Below are 17,023 nucleotides of genomic sequence, written 5' to 3' on the forward strand. Positions count from 1 at the left end.
ACTCTCAGCCATTTAATTCCACAAAAATCTTATGACCCTGCATTCAAACTCAAAACTGCACTTGGATAAAAACTGTTCTTAAATCTGGTTGTCCTTGTTCTTAATACCCTAAATCTCCTTCTCGATGGTAATAGTTCAAAGAGCTGATGTCCCGGATGAGAGGAGTCATTCAATATATTAAGTATCTTCCTCTTACGTCTATTCCTATACAGTTCTTCCAAAGAGGGGAGTGAGCAGCCAATGATGTTTTGGGCCGTCTTGATCACCCTCTGAATTGCCTTTTTCTCTGCCACTGTGCAGCTCAAGAACCATACACAGAGACAGTAGGATAATATACTCTCAATTGAACTCCGATAGAAATAAGGTTAACATTTACAAGTTAAAAGTGACAAAGTTGAAGGCTAAAGGGTTAACAGGGTGGAAAGAGTGCCCTTGAGCCACCAGCCATCCCCAAGGCTGCAGAACACTCTTAAACGCCCATGTTAATTGGCAAAGCCAGATCTTAATAGCCTTCTGGAACATCAGAAGAGGGGGAGGGCTTGTTTCACCTTTGGGAGTGAGATATTCTAAGGGTGGGAGCAAACACAGAGAAGGCCCTCTTCTCAGAGCCCGCCATTTGGAATTCTTTCACCCAAGGGATTTGTAACACGCTCTTCCCTGCTTGAGCAGGTGGGATGGGGTATATGTAATTGGGATGAGATAGCTCCTCGGGATTGTTGTAATTCAGGGGTGTCAAACTCACATTGTCATCACGTGACGTATTGGGACTTTTTTTCCCTTTGCTAAACTGGGCAGGGGTGGGGCCAGCAGGTGACGCATCTGGCCCATGGGCCGTGAGTTTGACAGCCCCGTTGTAGTTGTTTACTAAAGGAGTCACAATTTTCAAGTACATGTATAAAAAAGCATGTCTTGTCTACATAACTTCTGATTCCCCAAGCTGAGGGCACACCACCAATTATGCAAGAAAGTTTACCTATCAGGCATTAACACTAGCTTCATTTAACACAGTATTCCAAAAGAAAAGAGAGTTACTATAAGGCAGTTTGCTTCTTAATGAAAGGAAACCTTCCACGGTTTGTGTTCAAAGGCTCTTAGGACTAAGATTTTGAAATAAAATCAAGTTTGGAAAAGGTATTTTATATTGTTGCTTGTTCTTTCTTTGCAGTGAAAGATGGATTGACCTTTTCCTTTCCAAGCTAACATAAACCCAAGAATGAATGGCATTTCAGAACTTTCTGAATTCTAGCTTGGATCAAGAAATGAATCTACCACAAGCATTGCACAGGTTGCTGCAAAGTTAATTTATTTTTCAATGGGGAATAACAATGAGTCTTGAGTCTTCATCAATGGGTCAGGTAATGTACCTCAAATCTTTTGAGGTTAGAGTGGTGGTAATAAAAAAAGGCTACCATAAGAATGCTATCCCATTCACAAAACATTTCCAGGGTGGTTATGACCAGTCACAAAGCACCAATTTACCAGAAGACAAACTGCTGAGAGCATAACAAAAGTAACTATCTTTGGTAGGTGATGAAGATGGCACCTTTAAATATTAAGGTCAGGTAGAAGAACCCTGGCAGGCATGTATGAGAGTGAGTGGGTGGGTGGGTGGGTTATAAGGAGGCACATAGTTCAGATCAGCTGCAATTGCTTTCTTTTTTGCTGTGTAAGTTCCTGCTTCAGGAATTATACAGCATTTACCTGCCAATGTCAAGTTGTCTTTTGGGAGATTACTACCTTGATATAGTTGGCAGGTTCAATAGTTCCTTTGTCTCTAAGAACAACACTAAAAGAACAGGAACACCTGGTAGGATTATCCTTGTTGACAAAGTCAAAGAGAGTAGGCTAAGAGTAATGTGACAGTGCAGGTGATGCAGCAGTTAATGTAGTGCAGATGTGGTTCTGCAAGTAGAATGGAGACAATCCACCTGGGAAAAGAAAAGAAACTCACTAGGGGAAAAGAGATTGAAAATGCACTTCTGTGCTGTTGCCACAAAAAATATACAGCCAAAACATTTAGGGAAGTTTGGGTGACAGATGTGGAGACACCCCCCCCTCTTCCAAGTTCAAAAGGTCCTCCTCTAGATACTAGAGAAGAGTACTGAATTGATGAATAAATCTGAGATGATTTTTCTAATCTCCAGCCACATTGACACCAAACAGCACAAATTCAATTGGAACAATTCAAGAATCATCAGGCACACAACCACCTGCCATGCTCACAAGTTTATCGAAGCTTGGCACTCCACAAACAATTCCATCAACAGACACGTCAATCTACGACCATCTGAGAATTCAAATCAACTGTACAACCAACCAGAGACAGCACTGACCTTCAATCAACCCACACAACCCCCCCACCAGGACTTTCCAATGACCCTCACTTGATGTGACCTCCCCATCACAAGACCCTCACCTGACATGACCTACACCTGACCCATCAAGATCCATCACAAGACCCTCACTTGTGACCCTCACTTGTGACAAGACCCATGACCTAATGTGACCCTGACATGATGTGACCTCACAATCACAAGATCTACTGACCACACAAAGCCCTTATAAGCAGAAGAATTAGAATCAGAATTACACCAACATCCCTTTAATTCTGCTGAAGAAGTTACCTAGCCTGGTAATGAAATGTTTGGAATCAACCCACAAGCTTGGCGAATGAACCTCCACCCTCATCGTACGCCCAAGCTACAGATATTTGCTACTATTGCAATTCTTCAACTTTATTACAACCAAAGACTAGCATAGAATACAATATAAAAAGTAGAGAAGGTATAACCAGAGTGCTATAGTAAGTACTAAAATCTAAAACAATACAAAGTCACAGGTATAAAAATATATCATCATTTTAACCATAATCATCCATTGTAGGATGAATGCCTCTTCTTCATGTTTCCAACCAATATGGTTCTGAGTTTTCTTTTGCCAATTGGGCCTGCAATACTTGCTGATGTTGTCAATCCATCTTGTTTTAGGTCTTCATAGACCAGGGCTGTCAAACTCATGGGTCAGATGTGATATGTGCTGGCCACACCCATGCCTGATTTAGCAAAGGGGGAAAAGGTTGTGATAAGTCATGTGATGCTGACATGATGACATGAGTTTGATACCCCTGCCATAGTTAATTTACTATATGAATAATATTTGGTTGCCATTTTGGAGGAACCCATGTCTTTCTGATCTTACATGCTGCCACCCAAAATTTTGCCACATTATAGTTATGGTGGAGCTCTTGTCAGACAATAAATAGGCAAGATGTATAGAAATGTCTGGGAAGTCTAGCAGCAGTAGACTATTGTACTTCATATAAGCAAATAGCACCTGCTCCATTGTTCCTACCTCTCCATTATTCTAGACAGCATTATTCTGGATAGGGGATTTTTAGCACCATAAAAAACAGACACTTCAGCTTGCTCTTCCATGCCTGAGTAAGCCAGTTTGATGAGGTATAAAAGCAAGTTTTAGAAGGTTCCTAGTCCTCTGATAATTTAGAAATTGTTTGGATCCGTTTGATGTTCCACATACTAAGCATTCTTATGAAAAGGCACCTTTAGCAAAACACAGTTGTCCCTTAAACTCAGTGTAGTTTGAATGTTAAATCTCAGTGTGATACTTCTGTTTAAGACAGCATTAAATAAGATTAGACTGAAATCCCCTTTGGGTTTTTTTTTTTTTCAAATCAACCTATTTAAGACTGAATTATCTTTGTAAGATAACAAATCCCCAAGAGGATGGGAAATATCCAAATTCTATTAACGCTTGTTCTAATTTTTTTAAAAAGGTAACACAATGGCTGTTTGTCAATTCCACTTTAATGTTTCCATTCCCCCAGCCAAAAGCAAAGTAATTTAAAATCTGAAAATACACTCTATTTGCTTTTTGAGTTTTACTACATGAGTCTGTGGTAATTAAAAGGCTGCTTCTTTTTGGTCTAATAGCTGTGCCTCTGACGGCTGCATGACAAGTAAAACTTCAACAGGAATTGTTTTGACAATATCTATTTGAATATTCACCTATTAAATGGTACAGACTCTTCCAGAAGAAAATGAGAACACTGCAGTCCTGTTTGCAAATTGGTACTTTGACATGCAGTACTATACTATGCAATATGCAGAATGCTACATCACAAGAATTTAAAATTCAGGAATTGTGAAATGAATTGTGTTATCTAGTGCCAGGTGAATTCTATAATTTTAACTTGCTAGCAATCTATGGTACGTTTTGGAAATCCTTCTGTATGTGAAGAGATTAACCACCACAAAACCTGAATATGGTGTGTTATTATATTATATTATAGCTTTTGTGTTCCACCCCTAAACTTTTACACCACCATTTCAATAGACAGATGATGGAATTAACAATAGTGAGTCTCATGTTCTTTCCAATTCGCTGTCTGTACTATTCACTACTTGTACTGAAGAAAATATGGCAAACAGTTGGTTTATTGAATAGGTATTATCATTGCTAAAGTTCCTTGAGACTATAGGTTACTGACTGGAAGGCATGTGCTTTTCATTAGTACAGAGCAGACACAAATCAAAGCTCGGAAAATGGCACATTGCCATCCCATCACTCATCATTGTTTAAACAGTGAATTTGTATGAGGGAACAATAGCCCTCTCATAAATCTCAATAATTTCCATCTGTGCTGGTATTTTTCTTTGCTACATGTGTTAGTTTTCACACCAGTGCAAGACTACAAAAGCACGGGATAAAAGTTGATCTTCTGACAGATTTTTTTTTTAAAAAAAAACTTGATTTATTAAGGTAGGAGTGAAAAACTGCAATCCCATGATTGCACTCTGTCTGCAGATGCTAAACGTGTGGCCCCCATAGAGCCTCCTACCACTTTTTAATGGGAAACATATAAGAATTATGTAGGGTTGTCTGGAATGAATCTGGGCCCAATAAAGGAAGAGAGACCTTCAGACTATGAGCTTAGCCATCTGCTTACTAGTAGAAGTCCAATCTAGATTGTTAAGGTTGCTTAGGAAAGATTCATGATTGCATCCATGTGGGAGGTGTCATCATCTAGCTCCTTTGACCTTGAAAGAGGCAGTGTGGCCATTGCTGGACCTATTAATTCTGGACAACTTTCCCTTGCTGAGAAGGTTGTCAGGCAAGAGGTCTAGAGAATCCGAGAGGAAACAGATTAACTGAATTAATTTTAATTGGCTTTCAGTTGCCCCCGTGCTTGAAGTCATTCATACGCCAATCACCTCATGAACTATCTCAATGCAGTCTATATCAGACTGCCCTTGAAGATCATTTGGAAAGAATGTGGTAGTGATGGCTTATCTGGCACGACTATTTTTCAAGCTGCACTGGTGGATAGATGGCTCTCAAGTGTAATTCAGTATGCTGGTTATTATTTACAAAGCCCTTTGTGCATTCGTTCAGGTTATCTGAAGGACAGCCTACAGAACGCAGACAGTCTCTACCCACCCAGTGAGATTGATCAGAGAGGATGCACTTTGGGTCCCTTCAATTAAAAAGTTTCATATTGGGCCCTAAGAAGCACGCTTACTGTGACATCTGCCCTCTGGAATGATATCTCCTCAGGCTCCCCTCCTGATGACATTACAAAAGTCACTGAAGATTTTTGTGACAGCATGCTGGTTAAATCCTAACAAAATGTTTTGTTTGTTATTGAGAGTTTGTCTTCTGGTTTTGTAATGTTCTGTATTTTATGTTGTTGTTTTTGTTATACCTGCTTTTTTCGTATAAGCTAGCTAGAATAGTTTTGAGTTGGATAGCCTCTAAATCAGGGGTGGGCAAACTACGGCCCGCGGGCCACATCCGGCCCGTTGGTCTGTCCAATCCGGCCCGCCCCTGAAAAAAAATCACTGGGCGTGGCATATTGCCCTGTGCCGCGTGACCCCCAAAGCTGCAAAACAGTGCGGAGCGCTCTCGGGTAGGAAAGAAAAGAACTTTGCAAAGGCCTCGGCTGGGAGTTCGAAATCACCTTCGAGTGCGACCTCTCCGAAGGTGAGTCCCCGCCGATCCCCTTTTTTTTCCGGGGCTTCCAGGCTTAAACTTTGCAAAGGCAAAGTTTGCAGGCTGGAGCATCTTCTCGCCGAGGAGTGGGAAGGGTTCCGCCCGGTGGGCGGGCGGGCTGCTTAAACTTTGCTCGGGCGGCACTTTAAAAGCCTGCTCCCAGCACCCGAGCAACTTCCCAGCAACTTTCGGCTTCCTTTTAACTCGCAGGCGCTCGCGCCTGGCCCCGAGCCTCACGGCAGAGGGGAAGCCTGGCGGGCGGGTGGGTTGCTTGGAGGAGGCGACCCGGCGGTGCTCCAGCAGCAGCAGCAGGCAGTTCCGCCCGGCTCCGCTCAGGTGTCCGGCTGGGGCTGTCAGGAGTTGCTACCGCCGGGCGCAGCTCGCGCGGCTCCAGTCCCGCGTTGCCTTGGGAAGGAAAAGGCAAAACCAGGAGCCACTGAGCCTGAGCCTCCGGTGCCGCTGCTCCCGTTGCAAAGCACAGCCGCGGCTCTTTCTTTTTGCCTTTCCCTTCCCGAGGCAACGCGGGACTGGAGCCGCGCCGGCGGTAGCAACTCCTGACTCAGGGAGCCTCCGAGGGAGGGGAAGGAGGAGAAGAGGGGGAAGGGGGGCGATTCCCAAAAACCTTGTGCTGACCCGGCCCGTCTGTCAAATTTTAAAGGTCAATGCGGCCCCCGAGCCAAAAAGTTTGCCCACCCCTGCTCTAAATTGTATCATATAAATCAACATAGGCTTCACTCAGTAGGAAGGAAAATGGCTTTTAAACCTCATTCCCAAACTTCAAAAAATGAAAAACCCCACCCCTCCCTGTAATGCAGCTGCATCCTCTATGGCAGAGGTCTCCAAACTTGGCAACTTTAAAACTTGTGGATTTCAACTCCCAGAATTCAAGCTATGCTGGCTGGAGGATTCTGGGAGTTGAAGTCCACAAATCTTAAAGTTGCTAAGTTTGGAGACCTCTGCTCTGTGGTCTTGTCCACTCCAAACAGGGAAAAAAAAGAACACCAAAAGATTTCCACTGGTATATTAATATATTTAAGGATACGCAACACATTTGTTATTACTTCCATCATTTTCCCTAAAGGTATGCCAGAGAAGGAAGATACGTGATAGTTTTCATACTTGTTTCCTTCTATTTAAATAACAAAATTAATTTACTACAACCACATTAGTGGAAACGTTGCTTTTAGTCAGTTACAAAGTACACTTACATTATTCCTTTCGAGGAAATCTTTGTAGTATATCATTTCTGTCATATTATGCAAGTCTGGCGCCAAATTGCAGCTATTGAAATATATTACTTAATCAAAACATTTCTCAGAGCTCTGGGAAATTATAAGATAATTTAGTTAGAACAAACCCCCCCCCCCAAATTCCTAGCAGTCTGTAGCTGCCCAGATAAATGTACCATTCTTTAACTCAGCCCCCACATTAATGACTCTCACACTTATATAGATATTAATTTTTATCTATAATGACTGCTGCTTGCTTACAAATAACCTATGGAGAACAAAGGCACAGATAATATTGTGAGCACGAAACTGGACTTCTTTATGTAACCTGTTATTAGTGAGACCATATTTACTCCTTCCATGTTTACTTAACATAGTTTTACTGGCCTAACATAGCTATTGGCTACAGGAGGAGAAGAGTGGATTGGATTTTATTTTATAAACAAATAGCATCATTATATGCCTGTACATGTCAAATGTACCATGTTACTAATTTACAGGTTCTGTCTAAGTTTGAAATAATGCTATTTGACTGTTTAACTTTTAACTGAACTTATTTGAGTGACAGAAAATAAAATTTCTTCCTTGTAACAGATGTCATCTATGCAAACTTCAGATGCTATTGAGAAAAGACAAGACATGTTCTATCTTACAGTACATATAATAAAACATTGCTCTACATCTCTGAGTGGATGATGCCACATTAGAAATGATTCTACAAAAATTTTTCAGGATCGAGAGCCTGAACAGCCTGCATATATTTTGGGTAGGAACCCTAAATACTTATTAGAATTAATGCATTTGCCTTCAAAATGTGTTAGCAAAAAGAATTCCTAATGCATTTATCCACGCTCTGCTAAAACAATGTATGAAGTTTTTTAAAAATAATTTCCAGTAAGACACCTGTTCTCCTTAAATTGTTGACGTTTGTTAACAAATGTAAAATTATTAAATTTGATCTAGATTTTTATAAACTGAAATACCTTTCTTAGTTGTTGTTTTTTAAGTTACCTATATGGCTTACAGAGGGTGAAAGCAGGAAAAGCACATCCAGTAATGGGATAATAGAATAATGTATGTATGATGATGATGCTTGTAGGATTTTTATAGACACCAGTAATTAGAAGAGAGTGAATTGTCAGAATGGGTATAGTAACTTTGACATCTGGCTCAAACTTTCATTAGACAAACCAGGCTTGCTAAATACGAATTCATTATAAGGGATTCTCATGTGTGACTACACTGACAATGTTGCCACTGATCTCATGACTCATAAAAACATATGGTCTGTTTCTCTCCTCCCATTGATGGCAAATGAGATGCTGGTTTTCTAGCAGAATAGTTCCAATAGCCAACAGATGGATGGATTCAGTTTAAGATCTTCTCCACATGCACATTGCTTGGAAATTAGCGTTGCTCTTACTGGGCAGACAAGACAAAGTAAATATGAGAGGGAAATTTAAAAAATTGTGAAAGGGCAACTGGTATGTTTTATTAGCAAGCAACTAAAGGAAATATTTCTCAGAATTTAACCGACTTCTAAGTCTCAGCAAACAAACAAACAAAAAACCAGCCAACCATCTGGGAATCTATTAAGCAATTTCCAATATGCATAGTTCACAGCACAGCAGATATAGCACATGTTAAAAGGGACTATCTTTTACTAAGTTGCAGTCTCAAATTACCCAATGGACTTAAGATGAGACTACACTTACCTATGCTTCTAAGGGAGGTTTTGTAACAATACAATCACACGGTGTCCATTATAATTGCCTCTTGCATTCTTGGTGTGGCATTCATTATTCAGACTGTGTCCTTCCCTGCAATAATTACCATCCCCCACTCCTCTGAGGAGGGGGAGGATGTATTTCTTTCTGTACAACAACCAGGTCCAGATTCGGCAGCACATATACTAAAATTGGAACGATACAGAGAAGATTAGCATGGTTTCACATATCACACTAAGGCAGAAGTTCCCAGATGTTTTCAATTCAGAGTGCCATTAGTATCTCAGTAAATTTTCCATGGTACCCCTAGGCCACAACTGAATTACTTTGTGCTAATAGTTCATATGGAATCTAACAAATATCAACTATCACTGTCTTTTAAATATCTTAAGTATCACTGTTTTAAATATCTTGCAGTCCCTCTGTGAGTTTGTTGTGGTACTAAGTCATGGAATTAAGGTATAGTATATTAGGCTGATTTGTTCACTAAGCCCATTATAGTTGGATTCACACACAAAAAGTACTAAATCATATAATATGTTTGGTAAATTATGGTTTATATCATTCCTATGCAGTTCTTGCAACTATACATATTAAACTAGGATTAAGTAAATAAGGTTTTATTAATATGAACCTAGCTAGTTTCAAATAAATAATGAGTGAGTATAGGATCTAAATGTCAAAGGAAGGAAGTTCCAGCACTTCCCCAACCTTACAGGTATCGAAATCAATTCCTTATTGGTTATACTGGTGTTCTAACCTACTGCCAGCATTTTAATTCCATCCCAACCTGCAGGATCCAGGATAAAAGACCACAAGTCAGTTCCTAAATGTATCTCTGGACTCTATAACCCTCTTAATAAAGACAGGGGTCAAGCATCAGAAAAGGATCATAGAATCAGAATCATAGAATTGGATTGAACGAGATTTTGGTCATCTGTCCAGCCCCCTGCAGAGTTCAGACTTCGACTAATACAGGGGTGTCAAACTCAATTTCATTGAGGGCTGCATCAGGGTTGTGTTTGACCTTGGGGGGGAGGTGGGCGTGGCCAGGGTGGACTTGACTAGCTCGACAACACAAGTGTTGAGGGCACCTGTGGTGGCTTGGGTGGAGCTGGGGGGATCCATTGTCTCCAGCGGAGGAAGACAAGACCAGGGAGAGCTCTGCTTTTGGGCTCCATTTTTTTACTGCAATGGCCTCCTGCAGCTCTCTGCCAGTGAAAACGGAGCCCCCGAGCTCCTTTTTCACTGGCAGAGGCACCACAGGCTGGTTCTTCGCTGTTTCTAGGGCTCCTTCTCAGGCAGAGGCACCACAGGCCTGCCTTCACTATTTCCAGGGTGGCCCCGTGGACCAGATCTAAGTACCCTGTGGGCCGGATCCGACCCGCAGGCCTTGAGTTTGACGTCCCGGTACTAGTCTAATTAATGAATAAACTGAATAGGGGCTTTGCATTCCCAAAGTGACAACTTTTGACTCAGCATGAATGTGGATTGTCAGAATTATTGCTAAGGAGGTTTGGCTGAGTTAATGCCTGACTAACCAAGACAGAATAAGTAGATACAACAATCGTACACTTATTATCCTCCTGTTTAGTTAATTAGGACTTGAAGAAATGCTCAGAACAAAAACATTATATTTTGGTGTTGGAAAAAAAAACATCAAAAAATCCTGAGGGAATTCATGAGAACTCCAATTTTACAAAATAAGGAAAACAAACGCCTCCCTCGAGAAATTGATGTTGATGACACAAGGTTGTTATCATGTTCGTGCAAGATTGAAAACTAGGTATGATTATAATGTTACTTCAAGTAAATAAAGCGATTAACCTTTTTCAAGTTGTTGCAAACAGCCCCATTTAAAAATTATTTACGTAATTGCCAAAATACTGGATTTAGAAAGGGTTAGACCTGGATTTTCAAAAGGAAACCCCTTCAAGCTTTAACTTTGAATGAAAGTCTCACATGATAATGAGAATGCAAGATTAATCTGGAAAGTTTGGGAAATGTCTGTTGTCAAAGAATCTCATAGTCAACGTGATTATCAAAGGTATTACAAAGAAAGTAGAATTTACAAAGGGGAATGATCTGCCTTTCATGCTATGTATTGAAATGTACCAGCATTCTAATAATTTCTGTCACTTCCATCCTTCATAAACGAGACAAGCTTTTCAATTGATGGACATATGGAAGACACTCAGAAACTTTCTCAGAATGAAATGCAGTTATTTTATATTCCTTTCACGGCCCCATTTGATTGCTCTTCTCCAAATAATATGAATTCTTTGATTCTGTATGCTCTGTATGTGTGTGTGTGTGTGTGCGTGCGTGCGTGCGTGCTTTTCAGTTAAAAGAGAGCAAAACAAAAGCTCTTAATTGGAAGACACTGTTATACATGGAATAATTAAATTTATCAAGCCCAAGACAAACTGTCAGGTTTTTATTTCAAGTTACCTTAGCATAAAAGGTGCAGCAGATATATAGAGACTTAGTGATACTTTTTAAAGCAAAGTATGCAGTAACACGCATTGTCATCCGATCGGTATTGTTTTTAACTCCATAGCGGAGATAATTTTATTTCACAGACATAGGTGGTCTTTGGAACTCAGCTTCTAACATTCCCCAATACTTCCCTAATTGTTCATATTTCAGAAGACAAGCTAAAATGGCAGCACTCAGGGGTGGGATTCTACCAGTTCGCACCTATTCTCTAGAACCGGTTGTTAACATTCTAAGCAGTTCAGAGAACCGGTTGTTAGAAGAAATTACTGGCTTAATCCTGTAAGGAAGGCAGGAAGGAAACATTCTGGTGTTGCTTACAGAAACTGCCTCTCCATTAACCCTTATTACATTCTTGTCAAGACTAGACTTCCTGTCTCAGGAACTTCTCTGGAGTTTTTTCCCCCTCCTTTGCTGGTATTTTGCTTGTGTGGAGTGACCATTCAAAGTTACAATGGAACTGAAAAAAGTGACTTATGACCATTTTTCACACTTACGACTGTTGCAGCATCCCCACAGTCATGAGAAGCCAGGCGAGGAGATGCGTGCCTCGATGTGAGTGATGTTTAGTTGGCCATGCTCAACCAGTCACATTACCACCAAGCCATGCCACCAACTAAGCCACACCCACAGAACCAGTTGGTAAAAAATTGAATCCCACCCCTGGCAACACTTATGCTCATACCCCATAACAAGAGTGCTGTGCCAGCACCCTAAGTTTTGTTTTGTACTCTGCTAAGCAAGGTCAAAGCAAATTTTATGACTACATGACTTTTTTGTTGTTGCTAGTGTTGAATATTCATCACTCATCTTCATTTACCAGTATAAAGGAAACACATCAACCAGACAAAGTAATAATTTAATGTAAAAATATTTATTTGGCATTTAGTAGTTATAGGATAGTTATGGGAGCTTCATCACTTGACACTTTCAAGAAGAGATTGCACTGCCATTTGTCAGAAGTTTAAACATCTCCTGCTTGGACAAGTGGTTGGACTAGATGACCTACAAGGTCCCTTCCAATTCTGTTAATCTGATCAGATCAGATATATAGTTAATCCCTCTTTCAGTTGTCTCTGGCGCAATCAAAACAAGGGATTGCTGCAGAACTGGTTGATAAATCTCACGCTATTATGAAAGAGATCATAGACTTTCTGGCATTTCTGATTTGTTGGTGACAGTTATTAGCAGCTTTCTCTAACTTGTTGCCCTTCAAATGTTTGAGACCTTAGCTCCCATATACCTAACCTTTATTTTTGTTGCCATTAGTGTTGGTCCAGAGTATTGCAGCCTTGATCTTTTGTGATTCTAAAAAGGCCGTGTTCAGATATAGAGGCTGAAATCCAGAAAAAGCTTTTCCAGTCAATAAAATGGTCCTCACTCTCGTTGTGGTAAATTGGCAAAAGATAGATGGGTTAGGAGCTGCTGGGAGTGACAGAAAGAAAATACTTTGTTCTGCAACATTTCATATTCATAGATCATTACTTGAGAAAGAGTCTGCAAATGTTCCTGAAAGCATCATGTAAAAGGAGAAGAAATGCACGTTTTATCCAAAGATTTGACAAGCTGTAACAACATGGGAAAATTACAGGAGCTATTCATGTGTGGACTTTTTTTTCTTTTGAGTAAAAATAGAAATTATCCATCAACAAAGGTGGGCCAGGAAGAGAAGTGGGGCAAGAAGAGAAGTGTGCCTAGATAGCATCAACAGTGCAAACATTCTCAGCGGTGATATCTTATTATATTGTTACTTAGAATTTTCCCACTCCTTCGCCTGGGGACATTTAAATCCACCCACATTAATCAAGTATTGCATTTTTCGACAGTATAAGGATGATTCAGCCATATCAGATGCAAGTATAAGCTCCTATTATAATTGTTCTCCATTACAGTCATGTTGCTTCATTTACTTCATCTTTAAATGTGGTTCATACACACATTATAGCTCAACATTGTGAAATGTGAAGCTTGGGCTGGGACATCTTAGGAACTTGTTTATGCTGAGATTCAGAAAAATGTGTCTGTTTTACATGGATTGTGCTGAACTATTAAAGTAAATATCTTTTATGTTGAATTTGATTCCTGGGATTCCACGGACACATCTGTGTATTTTACCATTAACTTACTGACTTCTTCAGAATATTTATTTATACTTCCCAACCTGATGTAATTCTTGGAGTTTCTTATTAGTCTCCCATCCAAGTACCGACCAGATCTGACCATGCTTATATTACAAAACCAGAACGACTGGCTAAGTGATGCTGTTATACTAAACAATAATGCAATGAGTACTGGTGAATTTCAGCCTCAAAAGTTTTTCTGTTTTTCCCAATTCTGACCCACAAATTATCAGATTATTAGTATCATTAAAATTATCAGAAGCAACTATTTATTTAAAGCTAAGTAAGGATTCCCCTTATATAACAATAACATTAAGACTTATATACCACTTCATAGTGCTTTACAGCCCTCTCTAAGCAACTTACATTATTTTATATAAGTATATTATTTTGATTAAGTTGTATTAATTAATTTAGAAGCATTTGCTGCTTCAAATATTTATTATAACTGGCTCCTGTCAATATGCATGCCTTTAGAAAGTCTATAAGTAATACATATTTTCTATACATTATTATTTGAAACATAAGGGCCACCTAATTCATGTTATTTGCTTTTTCTGAGCACTGAACAGCAGAACCTGTTGTGTATTCCCAGATACCACTTGGGTTAAAAGCTCCTAAATGAAATATACTGTAAATTTCACTTCAGTATCCTTTTTATATCCCTCCTTTTCTGAGTGCCTTTTGGCCAAGTCTCCTACCAATTGCTTTTTGCGGTGTGTTGTAAAACATTGCTTTAGTGCAGCAACAGGAAACATGTCTCCATATGTTGTAAGAATCCAAATCCCAGCCAGCATAGCAATGAACCTAAAGGCTAGAAGTTGTAATTCAACAATACCTGAAGGACCACAGCTTTCTTACCTGGCTTTACCGAATAAACATCTGTGATGTTTACTTGTATCTCATCCTAAAATTCACTTGGAGATTTTAGCTTTCTTTATTTCCTAAAAATTTAAGAAGAAACCTGAAGATAATGGCCCGTTTTTTTTTTAATTTAAAAGCTTTTTTTATTCTCACCAAAGCAAAAAAAAATGGCTGAAAAAAAGCCCAAGTAGGTTCATTCTGCTGATTATTTGAAGCATGCTGTAAATTGGAAAACTGAGTTTCACCTGATGACACATCAGAAGTTGCTCACCTCTGTCATTATCTAAACTTTTGGTGAGCACCTAGACCAGGGGTGTCAAACTGGCAGCCCATGGGCCGGATGCATCACGTGCAGGCTATGCCCACGAAGGGGGAAAACATCATGATATGTCATGTGACGGCAATGTGATGCCACAAGTTTGACACCCATGAGGTATGTCCACTTGATCTCTTGCAACTATTTTGTACAGCTCCCTTAAATCCAGCATATTTTTTTTTACAAGGAAGGTATAAATTCCAAACATCTGGATGGGGAAAAGGTTGCTTAGCTTGGTGTGTAGAACAGTGTTTCTTTTCCTCTTTCCCACTTTTAAAAATTATGGAGAACCCTAAAACAGTTTTTCTTGGTATAGGGTATGTTTATCTATATTTACCATATTAAAAAAATACAACTGAAGCACTTACGGTTGCTCCTGCTTCTTATAATTGTTTGATGAGATTTTAATACTGCATTATTTTTAAACATAGTAAATAATTTTGGTGCACCCCTGAGAGGTTTTGAGGGAACCTCAGGACTCGTAGAACCCCATTTTAGGAAACACGGATGAAGATGAAGAAGGGCTAGTTCAACCTGACAGTTAGAACGAATAATCAGTGGAACAACTTGCCACCAGAAGTTGTGAATGCTCCAACACTGGGAGTATTTAAAAAGATGTTGGATAACCATTTGTCTGAAGTGGTGTAGGGTTTCCTGCCTAAGCAGGGGGTTGGACTAGAAGACCTCCAAGGTCCCTTCCAACTCTCTTATTCTATTCTATTCTAATCAAGGGCCTAACTGGGAATAAGTTAGCATCTACATATTTCTTCTAAAAGTGTGGTGTGTGTGTGTGTGGAATGAGGGCAATCTGCATAATGTATTGATTTTATGTGTAAAGTCAACTCAAGTAGACTGCATACATACACACATAAATGTTCATACATACTTTAAGTGATTTCATTTTTAGATTGCCTAAGCTATCCAAAACACAGCCACTTTCTCTCACGAACATTTGTTTTCTTCTCCTTCCAAATGGCTTCATCAGAAAATATAGGCTGTCCTTGAGGTATGACCACAATAGAGACCAAAATTTCTGTGGCTAAGTGAGGCAGTTGTTAAGTGAGTTTCGTCCCATGTTATGACCTTTCTTCCCACAGGTGTTAAACGAATCACTGCAGGTGTTAAAGTTACCAACACGGTTGTAAAGTGAATCTGGCTTCCCCATTGACTTTGCTTGTCAGGTCACAAAAGGTGACCCCAGACACTGCAACTGCCATAAATATGAGTCAGTTGCCAAGTGTTTGAATTCTGATCACATGGCCACAAGTCGTAAGTGTGAAAAATGGTCATAAGACACTTTTTTCAGCGCTGTTGTAATTTCGAATGGTCACTAAATGAACTGCTGTAAGTCCAGGACTACCTGTAACACCTTCCTGGCAGCTTCCCTCTTCTATTTAGCTAAGGCCCAAGAAGATAATCTGGTCACTTCTGCAGCCTATCAGGGCAAAATGTTGCTGATGTGTGAGGAGAAACACCTTTTCCCACACTCCCAGAGAGTTCTCAAGGCAGAGAAGAGGTTTCTCTTGATCTTTGACTGATGCCTTGGAACAGAAGGTAGCCATTGGGTTGCTTTGCATGAGGCTGGGTTGTTTTGACAGATCAGGACTGGAAAGAGTCTGGGGTTCTTCCAAAAAGGGAAAAGCCTCAGTGTAAACTGACAGAATGTTTTGGCAGGACTGGAAGCAGCAGCCACATTTGATCTGATACCAGTTAATCTCTGCTGCCCTTTGAATATTTGTTTTACACTTTACACTAACCGATTTGAACCTTGAGTTCCTGCCAAGCCAATCAAAGAGGCAAACAGTACAACAAGCTCTCAAAGTTTCTTTACGTTCACAGGATCCTGAAAGCTCTGTCATTATTTGGTCTTCTCTGTGCTTGTTTGGGTTTTGTTTTCTTTTAATCATTAGAGAGCCTCTCTTTGCAAAAGACTCCATAAAACCTGGCAAAGATGCCTTTTAAGCAGCAACAAGGTTTCTTTGTCTTCCCTCCAAAAGTAACAAAGATACAGGCTATATCCTTTCAAGTACATTCTGGAGTTTGCTTCTGGACAGACTGGTTTTGCAAAACACTTAAAACGCTTGTTGGCACCATTGGATGGCTTTAAAAATGGGCTGCGTTATTCAGGAGTAACGTCTGAAATGCGTTACTCCTGAATAATCCTCAGAGCAGTAAGGAGAGACTTGGAATTTCTAATGCAAAATCTCCCCCCCCCCACCCCCCACCCCCGATAAACCCATCTTAACAACAGCCAAGTCCATT

The 17,023-nt window shown here is 40.0% G+C and overlaps 1 pseudogene; it reads left to right on the plus strand.

The window, feature by feature from the left end:
* Positions 1–9,127: 9,127 nt before the first annotated feature.
* On the plus strand, positions 9,128–9,225 carry LOC148131425 (U6 spliceosomal RNA; annotated as a pseudogene).
* The last annotated feature ends 7,798 nt before the right edge of the window (positions 9,226–17,023 follow it).

Source organism: Notechis scutatus, chromosome 3, assembly GCF_049901735.1.
Source record: "Notechis scutatus isolate UNSWTSFEM ecotype Mainland chromosome 3, rNotScu1.2, whole genome shotgun sequence".
Lineage (NCBI taxonomy): Eukaryota > Metazoa > Chordata > Lepidosauria > Squamata > Elapidae > Notechis > Notechis scutatus.